At 39.4% G+C, this 18,802-nt stretch overlaps 1 protein-coding gene across 9 annotated transcripts in view; it reads left to right on the plus strand.

Moving 5' to 3' along the window:
* Positions 1–18,802, plus strand: part of gab1 (GRB2-associated binding protein 1) — a 105,369-nt gene that overhangs the window by 35,572 nt on the left and 50,995 nt on the right. Inside the window, exon 1 of one of the 9 annotated variants that reach the window (XM_049481107.1) lies at positions 13,897–13,997. The exons of the other annotated variants lie outside the window; for them this stretch is intronic. The gene's annotated coding sequence lies outside the window, so the exon portion shown is untranslated. Of the gene's footprint in view, positions 1–13,896; positions 13,998–18,802 lie in introns of those variants that run through there. 9 annotated transcript variants of the gene reach the window in all.

An 18,802-nucleotide genomic window follows, 5' to 3' on the forward strand; every position in this document is an offset into this window, starting at 1 on the left:
GCCCTTTTGCGTGAAATGCTCCCAAACTTTAGATGCCCGCTGGCGTTTTTTTGTAGCTGGAGATTGCTCTCCGGAGTCCAAGCTCTCTAGAGCTTAGATTCTCTGCCCGAACCCGACATGACCCGAGGCCCGCCCGTAAATCCGACCCGGGCTCCAGAAAATAGTCCGAGATGTAGGCGTCTGTTTTTTAATTATATTTTTATTTTTTAAAAAATAACGAAAACTGAAAGTGAAACTAAACTAATTTATTTATAAGCGCTGTTTTCACTACCGCAGTTCTACAGCGGGGGTGTTGTGCCGATTCTGTCCGCGAAGCGGGAGTCAGATTCAGCAGAGAGTCGGATTCGGCACAAACGCGGCGGCACCTCGCGGTCCGCGGTGTCAGTTGTAAGCGCTCGCGCTAGCCGCAAAATACGGCAGAAAACACTGAGGGAGCTGCAGAATTATGAATGGGACTAGAATATGAGCACGAGGAGATCAAAGAGAACCTTCACCTGTGAGTAGAACAAGCAAATCTCTCTCTCTCTCTCTCTCTCTCTCTCTCTCTCTCTCTCTCTCTCTCTCTCGCACGTGAACTCCTCCGCGTTTGACCTGCAGCACTGTGTTTAGCTGTTCTTAAAAATCATTTTAATTAAATAATAGTTCTATGCTTCTATGTTACCGTGTTAATTAACATAATTCTGATCATATTTCGCTCATTAAAACAGCCCGAAAACAGCCAGTTGGAATTTTTGGGCCCGATCTAACCTCTAATGCTCTCCACAGGCGCCGCCATGTTTACGACGCGCCGACGCACGTTATGCAAATCGATGTATTTTTGTAATCGATGACGTCGATTATGTCGATGCGTCGCCCCAGCCCTAGTAAAAGTGTATCAGCTCTGTTCACCATAAATGTTTATCTTTATTTGTTTAGCTGCAAAAAAAAGACACCTTCAGATCTTAATATGATCTAGACAGTTAATCAGAGTTTTTTCAACTGTGGGTGTATGTGTGCCATATATGGGCTTATTGTCTTTATTACTTACTCTGGAGCATATAGGAATTGAATAGCTCTGGTCCCAGATTGGGATGGAGTGCTATGGCTGGGTAAAGAATATTGGAATCACAAGAATACAGAAATATTGGCATTAAATTAAACTTTAAGGCTTCAATGCAACATGCTTCCATATATTTGACGACTTGGGTTGCTTTATTTTTCTCGCTGCTAGTGCTAATGTTATCCTCTGCTGTGACTGACCGCTTCTACTATTTTTCATTTTTTATTTTTCTCCCAGGATGATCTGTAAGGCATGACATTAGTTCTAGTCTTGTTTTTTTGCGGTTTTTGATGTTCCAGTATAATATTGTGAGAGGCCTAGTCTTAATAATTGTATATGTTTCTCTGTGTGTATGATTCTCTCTGTGTATGTTTCTCTGTGTGTTTGTGTGTGTGTGTGTGTGTGTGTCTTGTGAGGCCCTGAACTCCACTCTGTTGGTGACAGTTGGTGCCTGATTACTCCTGTGCACTTGGCCGGGGTGGGGTCTGGAGATTGTACTGGGAATGTAAAGTATTCGGATAGTATTTTCAGGGCCCTCTGTGGCCCTGCTCCAGTACTCAAAGACGGGTGTTGGTGTGGGTGGAGGAGAGGAACCTAATGGGAGGAGGTTCTCTCTCTCTCTCTCTCTCTTTCTCTCTCTTTCTTTCTCTCTCTTTCTCTCTCTCTCTCTCGCTCTCTCTCGCCCGTTATTTTCAGTCCATTGTGTCTACTTCCTGTGGGTCAGGGGTTATTGGAGCAGGGAGTTGCAACTTGGCTTCAGAGTGAGTGAGAGAGGAGGAATGAGGTACAGAAAGAGAGAGAGGACTTCCACAGAGTTCTAACGACAGCCGTTGCTCGCCACAGTTTTCTCCGCTGATCTCCAGCAGCACTTAATCTGAACAGGTAAATTCCCGCCTGGACGCTACAGCCGCATTGTTTTGAGCATCCGCTTTAGATTTGTAAGCGTGAGGCGTTTTGTCTGCCGCTCTACAGACGTTATCCTGTTTTGGTACGGGGGGATTTTGCTGGCGAGCGGTGTTTAGTAGGTATCTCCTGTGTGGAAAGTGTGTGTTTGTGTGTGCTGGCAGTTTGTTGGTCCTTGTGTAGGCCCGGAGTCTGAAGGTGTGAGAGCGGAATAGGTTTGTGTTGGTTGGGATTGTTTTTAACATCTGTCTTATGTAACATGAAATGGTCCTGAGAGCGACCATATTGGAGTGATGTTTACGGGGAGAGGAAACCTCCTCCTACACTGGTCAATACGGCCCAGGCTAAATTACATTAACCACAGTTACCATGCTCTGCTGCAGGCCAGCTCTCTTGCTTCTTCACTCTGCTTGTGAACTGAGGGACTGAGGTAAGCAGATATGGTTTTGCTGCTGTTATGGAATGATTTTGGCTAGCGTTTGATGTCTCTCTTTTAAAAAGGGCTTAATTAACAGTGTAGGAATGTATGGGGTTCTTCAGGGAAGCCTTGTCTTCTGAATAGAATCATAGTGACAATCCATGCAAAAATGATACTGCCTAATATTTCATCAAAATAGTAGAAAACCTTTTTTTTTTTAAAGTTCTGTGTCTAACACTATAAAGGGATAATTTATCATTGAGTCACTTAACCATTTTGCAGTATATATAGAAACTATTTTTAGTCAGATTGTATTGGATTGGTATACTTTTACCCTCTAAAGATTATCTACACATGTTCAGATTGTCAATAAACTACATATGTACAAGTAATGATAACTTCAGGATAAAATAGTTTTTGGGTAGAATGGACTATCCCAAAGATTATTACACAAAATATTATTATTCTCATAATAATTATAATTGCATAATAACAATAAAACAGTCAACCTTTTAAAGAGTAATGCAGGCAGTTAAAAAAATTGAGGCCATCTCCATATTTTTACGATACGTTGAAAGTGTAATAATAATAATATTAATAATAACAGGCCTACATATGCATAGAGCTACTTAGTTACCCCCATTGCTGACACAGCTTTGCAAATACACACACACAAATTGTACTGCCAAGAGAAAGCCAAGAGGGTTTTCTGGAGTAGATAAAAATGAAGAAAACCGCTGTACATCTTCTCTCTCTGTGCTGAGACTAAGTCTGAGTTCTGTTTGTTCTGTTTTAAAGTCTGCCTCTGCTGTGTAGAGGAAGCAGCTCCTCCACACGCAGGCCAGGCTATAGTTAGACGTGTCCAGCCATGTAGTGCACAAGTGTGACAATGGAGGCAAAACAGGAAGTCTTTTTCTCGGCGTGTGTGTTGGGAACAGATGACCAGGAAGATAAAAACGCCAACAAAGTGGAAACTTCCAGCCGACCTGACTCCCCCAGCCCACCAGTACCCGTGTGTGTGTGTGTGTGTGTGTGTGTGTGTGTGTGTGTGTGTTGGTTTGAAAAGACCCCCTTTTTCCTGTATCTGAGGAGCATCAGTGAACCCTGCTGCAGGAAATGAACTCCAGTCTTCTGCAGCAGCCTGGGCTTGTTTGGTGTGTTTGATCTTCAGGCCTATAATATTTGAAATATTGATGTAAATTCTGGTATATTTTAAGCAAGGTTCCACTCAAGCTCCACCAGTTGAGGTGTTTCAGGATGGAACAGGATTTTGCACTAGGCTCCCTAGTATTTCAGCTGCATATATGCTCATTAAAAATGAATGTATTTTAGTAGATTGTAAATATATTAAAAAAGCTTAGTTGGACTGGAGTTTGTCTGGAGCTCTCTTGAGTCTCTGCACGGATCATCTTCATACTAGGCTACATACGTCTGCTATGTTCTTGCTGGAGTGTGGGTGTAATATGTGCAGGTGTGGTGGATCACAGTATAAACCAATAGGGTTTTGGAATGGTATATGTTTAAACTTCTCTACATCCAATCACAATCAGATTCACTCAATCTGGATGGAGAGATTGATTTGGATGGGGCTTTTTTTGAACGATGAGAAGTCTAAATGAAAACAGGCTGAAATGAAATAGGAGTAACAAGGCTATTTTTAAACTGTAGTAGTAGTAGAAAGTACAGATAATGTGTACTTTGTGACTTGACACCTCTGTAAATGTGTCTCCTGTGAACACTTGTGATCAGATTTCTCACCTCATTTTCCCTGGAGGACGGGGGACGGGACGGAACGGGATGGACAGCCTCTTCAGCCCGATAAAAAGGAGATTATGCCAGAAAATGCACCTGGTTTTGCTCCCTTGTGAGCAGCCATGTGTATTAGCTTCTTATTGTCTTGTTTCCAGCTAACTGATGCTTCCTAGAGACACATTGTGTCCTGTTTACACCTGTACTTTGTACTTTGTTTCTGTTTATTGGGCATGATTTGTTTTTAAGCCTGTATACTGTTACATGAAATATTGATCCCAAACCCCACCAGAAGATAGATGTGTTCCAGGGTGGAAACTGGTTCAGGCATGCTTTTCTGTAACCATTTTTAGATTGGTTGCACATCTGCATTCCTCTTGACATGCTTGATGGGACGCAGTGTTAATGTTTAAACATACGTCTCTCACATTCTGGTGTTTTCACGCTCTCCCCGGCTGCCTGGTTTAATGCCTCACTGAGTCTCGTTTGAAGGTCTGGAGCTCAGAGCAGTTACTGGCTCACAGTGCTGCTGTCCTGCTGAAGGAGAAACCGACCCGGGATGAGGGGCTGGATATAAAACTGGGCTGTTCCCCTGGGGCTTCTCTTCTACTGTTCGGGACTATTGATCTCCTTGTGCTAGCTCTCTCTTTCACTCTTTCTCTTTCCCTTCCTCTCTACCTCTCTCACTCCCACTTTTTCTCACTCTCTTTCTCACTCTCTCTCTCTGGCTCCGGAGTGGTGGTTCATGGTCACTTTGACATCGTTCTGGACTGCGAGGGAAACAAGCTGCATGTAAAGAGATTTTAGCAAAATTGATGTTGGATTTGCTGGATTGGTACTCATCTGTGGATTATCTCACCTAGTTTTTAAAAGCTAGATCTGGAGTTGCTTCAAACTTCATTCAGAAGGTGTCCTTAAAGATAAAACAGAGATTATTTTATTTGGGAATAGTAATGAGAGGCACAGACTAGCTGCCTATCTGGATTCAAAAAGTCTAAAATCTAAAGAACTAGTGCGTAATCTTGGTGTACAAATGGACTCTGATCTCACTTTTAACAGTCACGTCAAAGCCGTCACCAAATCAGCATTTTATCACCTCAAGAACATAAATAAGATCAGAGATTTTCTGTCTAAAGCAGATCTGGAGAAACTCATCCACGCCTTTATTTCTAGTAGGATTGATTACTGTAATGGACTCCTAACTGGACTCCCAAAAAAGACCATCAAACAGCTTCAGCTGATTCAGAATTCAGCAGCCAGAGTTCTGACTAGAAGTAAAAGAAGGGAGCACATCACCCCCATCCTTAAATCCCTGCACTGGATACCAGTCTGTTACAGAATAGACTTTAAGGTACTGTTACTGGTGTATAAATGTGTTAATGGTGCAGGACCAGCATATTTATCTGATGTGCTCCAGCAGTATGAGCCGAGCAGAACTCTCAGATCATCAGGAACTGGTCAGTTAGAGCTGCCTAAAGTAAAAACTAAACACGGAGAGGCAGCGTTTAGCTACTACGCTGCTCTTAAATGGAACCAGTTAACAGAGAGTGTTAGAAGAGCTCCAACACTAAACATGTTTAAATCCAGACTGAAAACCTACATGTTTGATCAGGCTTTCAGCTCAGTTTAAAACACTGCAGCTCCGCCCACTTTTATTCTGTAACGGCACTTTTATATTATGTTTTTTTCTTATTTTAATTTTATTTCCAATTCCTTGTTGTTCTTTTACATGTTTTTAATTTTACTTCTTGACTCTTATTTTAGTTTTTATTTTCCATTTTTACTGTTATTCTTTTACATGTTTTTTTATTATTATTTTTTATATGACTTCTCTGTGTATTTTCTAATTTGTAAAGCACTTTGAATGACCGCTGTGTATGAAAGGTGCTATATAAATAAACTTGCCTTGCCTTGCCTTGCCTTGAACGTATTTGGACTTAGAGATAGTTCTCTGTTCCTATGGATTGTTTTGCTTGTTTTGTAAGAATTGACTCGTTGTGGATTATCTCATCGCTCATCATCATCTGATGCTAATCATCTCCCTCTTCATGGGTCAGTAGCCTCTTGAACTAGGTTTTACTATTACACCAAGTGGAAAGTATGACTCGGGTCTGAGAAGGAGAAAAGGAAGTACTCTGGCTGGTCGGTGCTGAGTCATATTTGGTGGAATTTGACAGAAACTGTGAATCTGCAGAGTCGCGCCACTTCAGCATGTGAGTATCTATCTACGCCAAAGCTAGGCAAACTCTGGTGATTCTGCACAAGTTGAATGGATACTCAGCTCTGTATGACTGTTAAAACCCTCTGCTGTCTCTGCATCCGTGGTCTGGCTTCTGCTGAATTGGGGCTTTTCCTTTCTGGTGCTTCAGCCAGTCATATTGTCTAAACTGTGGGCTATTTATACAGCTGGAGCTCTTAAGGCTGTAGAGGCTATTCCCCCATGTCAAACAACAGATGTTCATCACCACAACCACCACTCACTCCTCTGCTGTTTCTCCCTGAGCTTCCTCTTACTAAGTGTTGGAGTTGTTGTGCTGCTGGAGGAGTTGTTGTGCTGCTGGAGGAGTTGTTGTGCTGCTGGAGGAGTTGTTGTGCTGCTGGAGGAGTTGTTGTGCTGCTGGAGGAGTTGTTGTGCTGCTGGAGGAGTTGTTGTGCTGCTGGAGGAGTTGTTGTGCTGCTGGAGGAGTTGTTGTGCTGCTGGAGGAGTTGTTGTGCTGCTGGAGGAGTTGTTGTGCTGCTGGAGGAGTTGTTGTGCTGCTGGAGGAGTTGTTGTGCTGCCGGAGGAGTTGTTGTGCTGCCGGAGCTGTTGTTGTGCTGCCGGAGCTGTTGTTGTGCTGCCGGAGCTGTTGTTGTGCTGCCGGAGCTGTTGTTGTGCTGCCGGAGCTGTTGTTGTGCTGCCGGAGCTGTTGTTGTGCTGCCGGAGCTGTTGTTGTGCTGCCGGAGCTGTTGTTGTGCTGCCGGAGGAGTTGTTGTGCTGCCGGAGGAGTTGTTGTGCTGCCGGAGCTGCTGTTGTGCTGCCGGAGCTGCTGTTGTGCTGCCGGAGCTGCTGTTGTGCTGCCGGAGCTGCTGTTGTGCTGCCGGAGCTGCTGTTGTGCTGCCGGAGCTGCTGTTGTGCTGCCGGAGCTGCTGTTGTGCTGCCGGAGCTGCTGTTGTGCTGCCGGAGCTGCTGTTGTGCTGCCGGAGCTGCTGTTGTGCTGCCGGAGCTGTGTTAGGCTTGTTTTGAGTTGTGTTGTGTTAAATCTCTACTACTTCCCGTTCAGTGCTTTATTTTTTGTACCATTGTTGACTGTGCTCTGATGTGACCTTGACCTCAACCCCTCCATCAGGATTAAGCCTTTTAACTTGTTGCTCTGGAATCAAAGCTGATGGGAAGCGAGAACTCTACACCTGCGAATGTTATTCAGATAAATAAATGTTGGCAAGGCTAAAGGAATGGCCTTCTGGCTGAGCTGCGAGGGCTCGGCCTTTTCTAATGAATAAAGGAATTGAGGCTGGGTGTTCTTTCAGGGCTGGGCTGCACAGCTGCTTGAGCTGCTCTCAAGGTCATTCTATTCAAGGTCAGGTTAGACACACAGCCCATCCCTTCTCTCACACACTACCACTTTCTCTGCTGCCGTCTCTCATGGATAGTATATCTTAATAGGTGGGCAGCTTTGCACTTTCCCTTAAGGACCTGGGAAAAACAGCAGCTCTGAAGTTAAATCATGCTTGCTAGCATCTGGAGCAGTGGGGAGTGGAGCAACTGCCTTGTCCAACGCTTTGGTCTGTTTTATACCTAAAGTTGACTTCAAATGTACAGAGAAAGCTGAGGGAAAAAAAAACATCAACAGGAGAGGCTTTAATGCATTGAACATTAATTGAACACAGGAACTTGTGTCTAGTAATTATTTCAGTATTGGCCAACACAACCATACGTTATTGCTATCGAGATCCTGAGAAACGAGGCATTGTATACTGATGTCTTGTGTTAGTCCAATAAAATGTAAATATGACTAAAGAATGTGTAATCTGTTTATTGTTTGCTGATTTAAAAAAGGTTTGCAATGAGAATTTGCTAATACCAGTTGGCTAGTTTTCCATTTTAACAATGACATATATAAATATATATATATATATATATATATATATATATATATATATATATATATATATATATATATATATATATATATATATATATATATATGCTGCAGCAATATAAATATAAGATTTTTTTTGTAGCAAAGTCTATTTTGTAAACAGTAACTTATCAAAATCAGTGTAACAAAAGTTTAGTAACAACTTTAAATCTACCACAAAAGTAAAAAGGTGCAAATAAACAGTTAAAAGTAAATGCTTTAAATAGCAAAACAACTACAGTATAGACTGCTTTCAAGAATATTGGTGATATTATATGTATATGTCCGAAGTCCTAAATCATGATTGTTTTGGCATATTTTGCCCACTCATAATGGATACAATCTTATGTAATGTTGTATGTAAAGATTCCTGTTTAAACTGTTTAAGCAGTCAGTTGTTTTTTCTTTTGATTACTCCTTTAATTAGTGTTCTAGCTGCCTGGTGCTTGGTATTATTATTATTAAGCGAGCTTGGTATTATTATGTGAGCTTGGTATAATTATGTAAAAAATACATATATCCCTCCCAAATTGATTAGATTAAAATCTAATACCAATATCATCTCAGTTGTTGTTTTTTTAAAGTTGGCCTGTTTTTATAGCCTTGTTTTACTGGTATGGGCTTTATTATTAAATGAGGTTCCAAATGTTCAGCTTACATTATTCATTAAATAAAAAGCTTGTTATTTAAAAGCTTGTTTAAGTAAATGCCTGATCAGAGCTCCAGTGTAGAGAGATGCACAGTAAAGATGTTTTTCAGTCCAGTACCAGTCAATATTCACAGACACTTCTTCTCTGCTCATGTGTGACCTCGCACCCGGCTGCTTGGCAACATCGGGACCGTGCACATGCTCAGCTTTATTCCACACGGTGTGTGTAGAATTACATTAAGACACATTAATCTTCAGTACAGGAGATGGTTTTAATTAATATTTGAAACTAGATATTTTTAATATTAAAACTATTACATTATAAACTAGAACTATTGAAAATTGGTTTCTGAAATGATTAACCATGTAGTGCTGCACAGGGTTTAAATACCTGAGTTTATTTTCCATTGCAAAACAGACAGAATGCTCTGAAATTAAAATATTTGTCAGAGACCAAACAAAATTATATATCTAGCAGAATATTAAATACCAGATTTTCCGAAGAAAAAAGAGGCATTTTAAACCCACTATCTAAAATGTTTAATTGAACAATTGACCATTGTTATAAATATGCCACAAATATAAGTAATGTATAATGTAACATAATGCAATTACACCATTATCAAAGCAGTAAACTTTTTAATTATTAAAGTTATGAATGAAGCAATAATAATTGGAATACAAAATGCTGTTAAGAAAAATTGAGTTTGAGGTTATGCCAATGTATTAAACAACAGCGACATTAAGGTTATTGTGACAGGCCATCCCAACAGACACAAAACAAAGCAAAGTATAACTTAAATTGGACTAAAAAGTTTGAAAGTTGTGATTAAATCTCACTATCAAAATCATCATTGTTTGGAATAAATCAATTTATTCTTTTTACTCAGCCAAATAACTTATTTTATTTAAATAATTTTGGTCGCTGACTTCGCTGTACATTCATTAAAAGAAAAAAAATCTGTATTTGTGATGTTTAACTCTGAGACACATGATTTTGGGGCTACTGACGTCTTGACTACTAAACATGCGACATCCGTCATCATGCTACTTCTTACCATTTTGGTCACATCTTTAGTGATGTATTGTTTTAACATTGTACGGCTGCCAGCCTTTGGTTAACATTAGCTATCTGGCTAATGCTGGGTCCATATCTAAATCTGCTTGTATTGCATGCTAACTGTTTACCTGCTGTAGAGTGCAGAGCAGGGGCTGGAGCAGGAAGGAAGGAATACAAAGTGTGTTTGGTTTGTAACCCCTGTGGCCTACCCAGAAATCTGGTTCACAGAAACAAATCTTGTATTAAACGGTTCCTCTTTCTGCAGATACTGTGATCATGAGATAGCTGACTGGTGTTGGCTCAGTTTAACCAGTCAGTGGTCTGCATGCTTTTAAGTTCCACCTGCTATTATTTGAGAGGTTACAAAGGACAGAAGACAGAATGGAGTGGGGGATTTGTCCCATTTTCACAGTATGAGTTCCCTGTTGTTATCCAGCACTACTCCAGTACTACTGAATGTTATAGGATCTCTTGGTGTGCATGTTTGAATCATGGGAGCAGCCATGACACAGCCTTAAAGTGTTGAAAAGTGGCTTTGTGATTGGAAGCTTAACAGATTTGATTCCCTAAACTGACAGGACAAGACTCAAGTGCTCTGGAGCAAGGCATCTAACACCCAACTTTTCCCGGCAAGGAAATACTGATATAGCAAAGCATTGCGGTATTTTGTTTTGCAATACTGTATTGATTTGCAAAAACACAGTATTGAATTTTTTAGTGAATCATTCATATGTAAAGTTAGTGTTCAGACAGCAGTGTTGTTCACTGTACAGAGTGTTGTATTCTCCAATCATGAGCTTCATGTTTTAAATGTTTCATTGCATATTGTAATCTGGAGACCATTGTTTGCTGGGAAAGGTACCATCAATAAAATGTGCATCGTATCTAAATCAACCGTGCACAGATTAAAAAGCACTGCCAAAGAGGAGTAGACTGTGGTCAACTCATGAGCTGGAAGCACCTTGCAGTGGTACTGGGTGCAGTTTTGCACATTATGATGAATTTTTATAGAGCTTAGCTGGAGAGAGAAAATAGAATACACTATATTTTTACTGCATTATGCTTTTGTTTTGTTGCTTGCATATCCCAGCTTTGGTTGACAGTAGTTTTAAATTAAGTTTTAATGAAGGTTAGAGAAGGGCAATTGTGCATGCCAAAATAACTTACTGGTTCAAAAGAAATATTTGTTTATAAATATGTTTTACAGTCACAAGTATTTTTAATCAGTAACACATATTTTTTTCTGAAAGCCTCTGTTGTAATGCCATACATAACTCAGTTTAATTAGTCTCCCAATTGCTTTACATTCCAAAAGAAAACTCATTTGCTACCACACATACACACACACACACACACACACAGATCTGAATGAATCTGCATAAACTTTTAGTGTAAATTAGTGAAACAAACCCAACTTGTATTCCTCACTCCAGTAAAAATCACATACTGTTTATTTAAGTGCTTTTAGGGAACTGGTGCCGGTCAGTGCTGGTAAATAGAAATTTGCAGATAAAGAATTTGCCACAAATGTTTTACTGGAATGAAACATTCTTTCCTCCCTTCTCCCAAACTCCACCTTCACCACCGTCAGTGCTGGGATTAAGGGTGCTGAGATGAAAATTTTTCAGATTGTTGTGGGTGTGATAAGTCATGGGGTTTGTTTTTTTGGAGTGATAACAAAACTCCACATGCTTTGCATGCAAGTAAAATAAAGGACATATTGAGAGTGGTTTTACCTACCATTTAACATAAGTGTTCAGATTCAGATTTTACTGGACACATGTGAACACAAACAGGACACACTGTGATCACAATGCAAATTAAACACTCAAACTTAGATGTGGGTAAAATGGCAGTATTTTATCATATTGTGATGAATCTTATCAACAGTATGTTCTTAAAGCATATTAAGGGTATCGTTGCTTTAAGAAAACTGACCTAACTGTACATTGCATTACATAGTGTGTAATTATTGGTGTTTTATTGTATGATCTGTATCAAAAACTAAATAAACATCAGTGCGCCACGCATGATGTATTTGAATATCATTTTAAATCAGTCTTCCACTGCTGATGCATTCTGTTTGTGTTAACCTATTGCAAAAATATTGTGAATCATGAAAATGTCTTTAAACATCATGATACAGTATTTTTACCATATCCCCCAGCTCTTTCCAAACCACAACCTAGAACACATCCATGTCTGGATACCAAATATTAGTTATTATTACTCTATTGTTCTGTGTGTTCAGAAAGGTGTGTGTTCTTGTGCTTAATTACTGCATTGTCAACTAGAGCTGGGTAATTTGCTAAACTTATTATGTTGTGATAGTATGAGACATCTTCATTATGTACAATATTCAGTATTTTGACATTTGCTGCCCTTAATCCAACTAAAAAGGACAAATTGCTTTCTTTGTAAAGAAATGGACAGTTCTTATATTCAAAAATACTCAGTAATGAGATGATATAAAACAATATCAGCTGGCAGTATAATATACTGTGTTCCCTTGCAGTGTAAACATTCATTTGCATTTTTTTTAATAGAACTGTTTTTATTGGAATGTGAACCCTTTCTTGTTTAAACCCCACTGTTGCACAGAACTGTTAACAATCTCCTGGAACTTAAAACAACTTTATCACGAACAATCAGGTGCAGAAGAAAATTAAACATTAAAAAAATAGTAAAATCTTATTTACTCACATTGGAAACACATTTCTGTTGAAAGTGAAAACAGGATCCACACAAAGTAGATCCAAATACTATTGCAGATTTTCATTAATTTTGCCACTTTCGTGGGAATTATAGAGAAAACACTACGATATGATTTAAAATGAATTATTATTTTAACTATTTAATTAATTGGGCTCTGAGTGGTCCAGCGAACTAAGGCGCTGACACTATGATTAGGAAGTCACTGGTTTGAATCCTGGTCATGTAGCTTGCCATCAAATAGAGAGCACAATTGGCCTTGTCAGTGGTCTTTCTCTCTGGGTGGGTAGATGGCACTCTTTCCCCACATCATTCCAAAAGGTGATGTCGATCAGCACAAGGCATCTGTGAACTGATGTATCTTAACTGAGTTGCGTTTTTTTGCTCCGAGCACACTATGATGCTACTCAGCAATGTTATGTCAGCAGCAGTTGGAAAAGAGGAGGAGTCTGTGCTAGTCTTTAACCTTCTGGTGTTGGAAAATCACTAGAGATAGGGGGGTCATGATAATTGGCTTTGTAAATTGGAGAGAAAATGGAATAAAAACTAGAAAAAAGATAACTAATTGCTTTTAAAATTGTTCTGTATTTATTTGTCACTCTGTTTACCTTTTTTCTTTCTGTTCGCCATTTTCAGCCAAATTCTGATTGGTAAATAATCGGAGCTTCTCTGAAATTCAGTTAATCATATGTAATGGCAGTACCATCTATAAGTATGCTCATTTTGTATTTAAACCTCAAGAAGCAAAAACTAGTATGCGATTGAGTTTCTATGTCTACCACATTTATACTGTTGTACTGTTCTTTGCTGTTGAGTCATAATTAGGCTGTGAGTACTCATGGGATTGTGATCTGTCCAGTGTGCACTGTGTGTGTGTTGTTTTCAAACCTTTATGAACTTTTGTGAGCACCACATGTCCTCACAGTGAGATGAAATCATGAAAATGAGAACATTTGGCAGCTGATCGCCAGCAGAACTGCTCTTTTTACCACAAACAAAGCTTTCTCCAGACTTCTTCTCCACTGAGCCGTGAGATTGCCCCTCTGTGTGTGCCGTTAGGGTCAGGGTTAGGCTAGAGTGTGGGCATGGTATTAGTCAGTACAGTATGAGTCAGTGGTAATAACATGTGTTTGTGTTTGGGTGAGTTTGTGATGGCCAGTTTACTGGTCCCGGCGGTTGAGAAGCTTCTGGGAGGACCTGATTACCACACGCAGGAAGCCAAAAGTGGGAGAGGTCTCTTCACCTCAGTTCAGTGTAACACAACTGCAGTCCTTGATAAAGCTGCAGTCAGTCTCAACACTGCAGACGTAGCATTTAACTCTGGCCTGTCGTCTACTGGATGCTGAAAGGTAATCTAAACACTAGCTGTCTCTTACCACCTTCTTTCTTCTCCTTTATATAGATCATGTATTTGATGCAGGCTCAGGTCACATTTACAATATCTTGTTTAGGCTGGTTCTAGTGCAGTGCTTGGATTTTTATTCTTTTTTTTAAAGCTTCGGCTTTTAACACAACACTATGGAACAGTTTGAACCAGTTTGATTTTTTTTTTTTTTGCCAGTTCAATTTTCTACATTGTAGCTGCTCTCAGGAATATTGTACTGATATCTTTCGCCTATAAAGGCCTATAATTATTACACATTTTCCAAGTATGCTACTTTACACTGCTTGTTGGATTCTTGGAGTTATTCTTCTTTGTCTTGCACAACAGATCACATTGTTGCGTCTATTTATTTCCCAGCAGGCTGCAACAAAACGTGCAAAAAGAAACCATTGCGAAGTAATAATTTGTGCCAACATGCCACAGCCAGCAAAACAGAGTGTTTTGCCAGCTGGTTTAAGTAGCAGTCTGCACAAAGCAGAAAGAAATATACTTGCATACATCTGTGCCAACCCAGTATAAAGTCTGCTCGCTATGCTTGAATGATATGATAGAGTAAAACAATTACTACAATTACTACATTTAGAGTAGTGCTGTTTTTCTACAAATTAAATCTTGAGAGTTTTGTATATATAATGTGTATATATAATGTTTAAATTGTAAGGCTGTAACCTTGGTGGGTGCAAAAAAAATGTGCAAACATTGTTTTACAAGCCTGTTTACAACACAGACAATGTAGAGCTCTGTTTTTATTGGCTGATTTACAGCAATGTTGTTTCAAAGTTTTACCAGATAGTATTGCTGTCCTTCTTGTTTTTTCATCTTAGTGTGATGAGTTATTAGCAAGCTAAAGAGATTGTTGCCAGTTAGATTTTTACCCTCCCCGACTTACTTCAGACTTCACTTACTTAGGCTTTCAAGTTTTATCAGTATAAAAAGAAATGTGCTTGTGTTTTATCCCTTCTGATCTGTGTTTAGCTCCAGTTTGGTTCAGCTGAGGTAGTCCAGTTTGTTTTGAGGAGGAGAAGAGATGGTAAAAGCAGATTAGCTAGCATTAGCTTTTAGCCTATTACATAGTACATATGTAGTACAAAATCAGAGAAACTGATTCAAAAACTGTTTTTTTTTTCCAGAGCTATATGTTGGGGGTGTAATATAATGTCATGTAACTGTTTTAAGATTCTGAAATTGGCCTATTTTTTTCAAGTTCTGCATCTATATACTTTTAACTCCTCCAACTCCTAAAATGAAGTGTAGATGTGGTTTGCATCCTAAGAAGATTTCCCTTATTGTTTTAATATTATGCAATCTACAAAATACCTGAATGACATCTTCTGCTCTGTCGGTAATCTGCATTCTTTTCAACGTGGTGCTTCTGAGCTGCAAGTGAGAAATCTGTTTTTTTTTTTGTCTGAGAGTGAACAAGCGAGAAAATGGTGTTGGGAATGAGCTGAGAGTGTTGACCTGAAACTGTGGTCTGTAATTATGAAAAGTTTCAGAGAGAAAAAGCTGTCATAACAGCTGAAGAAATTTGAAAGTGATTTCAGATTCATTTAGAGTCCTGCTTTTGATGATGTTTGACAAATGTCTGAGTATTATAGGGATCTTGTAAGGTGTCCTAACTGTAGAATACTCATTACTGCATGTATTTTCACATAGTCAGCACTGGAGTAGTCAATGCTTTTGTCAAATTTATTTCGGTTAAAGACTCTTTATAGACTCTTTACTTTGAAGCAAGTTCAGACTCATATTTGTGAATTATAAGCCAAGTGGCAACCTTCCATGAATCCATTTATTTGTCCAAAGGTGCAAGTGAATGTCTGGGATATATTGTATTTAGTGTGCAGTATATATATATTTTATATTTGTCTGACATCCTTTCATGTTTTTCTTAGTTTTCTTTACATCATGGAAATCATACAGATACCAGAAATCAGATAGGACTGGACACCTTTATAGATTATAATATTTTTAGCAAGTTATTTTTTGGTTGCATACAAATGACATTCAGCATATCAGACAGGTGGTCTTAATGTTTACACCAATTAGTGTATGACAGACATGCTTTATCACAATTGTGCTCATGTGTATTGTTATAAACTATTAGTATTTCTGCTTCATCTTGTATTTTGCCACAGAAATTAAATCTTAAAGGCTTTCTGGTTGATTTTGATGTAACTTGGGTTTTCCCATGTGGGATTTGCATTGAATAGATGCAGATAAGCAGATGTTGGGTAGGGACATACAGAGTCTTTCAGCAGTTTTCACTTCTGCAACCCTCTGGCCATGTGCGACGTTCAGCAAGTTGAGCAATACAACAGCCAGTAAACCTGCGGTTCCAGATGCTTTGTGGGATTACTTTTCCAGGTTGTGTTGAAATTTCTTAAGAATGGGCTCTGCTCTGAATGGCTTCAAAACAGAAGCGCTGTCTGTGGGAAACCTCTATATATTTTTACTTATGATACCACAGACTGCAGATTATTTATTTATTATTGTGGGATCAGTTTGAGAAGATTTGAATGTCTTTTGCACGCTGAGAGGAGTCTTGGGTCAGCTGTTGCCTTAATAGAGAGTGAAATCACTTTTTTGCATTGCCATTTATCACAGCAAATGCATACATTCTAGAAAAAGAAAGCAGTAGTGACTCTCCCGCTCTCTCTCTCTCTCTCTCTCTCTCTCTCTCTCTCTCTCTCTCTCTCTCCCACTCACAGTCACTTTCTCTTTCAAACGTGTACACAGAAGGCCCTGGCAGTATGTTCTCGACTTTTATGTGCTGTATCTTTGTATACAGTGCATGTGTGGCCATTCACTGCTCAAGGCTGACGCCTGCTTTACGAAAGCAAGTTTTGTCGAGGCAAACTCACAAGGCCTAGAGAGAAATAACTGGGTGGAGTGATCGACGACGCAAAGCTGAAAAAGGTCGTCCTCCATTGTACGAAAGACGGCACTGCTGACGATCCTCCACCGTGACCTTCAGGAGCCACCACCGTTGCGGCATCACTGCGTTCAGATGTGTGAATGCAGACGCAAAAATAGCTGCAGATATAAGAATCCAGACATTTTTTTACTTACGGATAACAAAGGCTGATTTATTCAGGCCGTACAGAGGAGCTTTTGTGGCCTCTCCTCATCCATTCCCCATTTGCCATGCACCTCGTCAGTCCGGCTGCAGTGGCCAAAAACTCTGACGCTCTGAAGCAAGATTCCTTTAAGAGCATCATTGTTCCTCCTCCAGCTTTAGGGGCTTTCTGGGTTGCTGGCTGGCGTGGGGTGATTTTTGTGATAGTGGCGTGAAGTGGACTGCACCCTTCAGCTTGATCGATGCTTTGGAAGAATGATAAACGTGACAATAATGATGACGACAAAAAAAAAAAAACGATGAGTTCCTGGAATTGATGTGCACCATGAAGCCTTTGCCCCACTGCTGTTCTAAATAGGGAAGTGGATGAGGGAACAAACCTCAGCTTAGATTGTTTTTAGATGCAAAGCACAGAATGAAACCTAGGGTGCTTTCACAACTAGCTTGTGTGTTTTGTACCTTTAGACTTCTCAGGGTTTTTTACCTGTAGTTTGGTTTACTTTGCTAAATGTCTGGCCCAAATCAGTTAAGTTTGTGTTTGAGACCTTGAATTGTTTTACCATGCCTTTCTCTGTGCTGGTGTTTTGGTTTTGGATAAAAGTGCAAGTACTGTAATCACACCTGCCCAAATTAATCACACCAAGGGTTAAAATAGACTAGATTAGAAAGCAGTATATATACAGTAGCAGTAGAGGATCAGGGGACCACAAATTTGTCAGACTAAAATTGGTGGTCTCACTCCATATTGGACTAAACCATGAGTCAATTAGGTTTGCATAGTTTTTAAATAGTTCCGACTCTGAGACCAGTTACAGGATTGTGAGGTAGGCTGTTGACACAAGAGACAAAGAAGTAAAAGTGACAGACAGGAGAACATCTGTCATAAGAATATAACTGTTGCATGATTGTTATTAGCAGTTCTCACAAAATAAAAAATAAATGGATAAAATTTATGCAGTCTTGGATTAGACCTTGGTCCAAATTTTCGTGTGTGGAAACTAGGGGTGTCACAATTTCTATATTTTATCGAAATCGATCGAAATTATGTCATGGTCTCGAGCATCAAAGTCAAAAAGATGATCATCGATCCCTCCCTCTAAGCTACGCAAGCACGCGCGCGCTACGCAAATGGCGCAGCACACTGTAGCCGAAGCCGCAGACATTGTAACTGCTCAAAAGAAAATATAAAAATAACAGTTGTTTTGTCTAGTCTCAAATATGTTAATATTTTGGTACCTTAAGGAGCATCTTTGTTACAGAAAAATCTTGTAATTCTCAGAGACCGAGTCTTATTTTTCATGTTTAGCTGTTATAGTAGGATAGAGTTCAGTTTGTTGAGGCTCTAATTGTTCTATTATTTTGTACATGACTGTTCCTGTATTTGTTATTATTTATTTTGTTATGTTGCACATTGCTGTTTTAATAGTGGACACTACTGCTACCAAAAAAAAGCCACTAGATGGCATTACATATATATCTTAATTAAATTATTTAAATTTGACCATTAGTTTCTAATGTGGTGTATTACAGATCACTTGTATCACTTTGCATCACTTATATCAAGCCCACCTTTTGAAATAAGATATTGGAAATTTGATAAATCAAACCAGTGACTGACCATAGACTAATCTAAAACTGGCATAGGCCTCTCAGCTGTAGAAAAAAGAAAATCGAGAATCGAATTGTGTGGTGAC

This window comes from Astyanax mexicanus, chromosome 7 (genome assembly GCF_023375975.1).
Source record: "Astyanax mexicanus isolate ESR-SI-001 chromosome 7, AstMex3_surface, whole genome shotgun sequence".
In the NCBI taxonomy this organism is placed as follows: Eukaryota; Metazoa; Chordata; class Actinopteri; order Characiformes; family Acestrorhamphidae; genus Astyanax; species Astyanax mexicanus.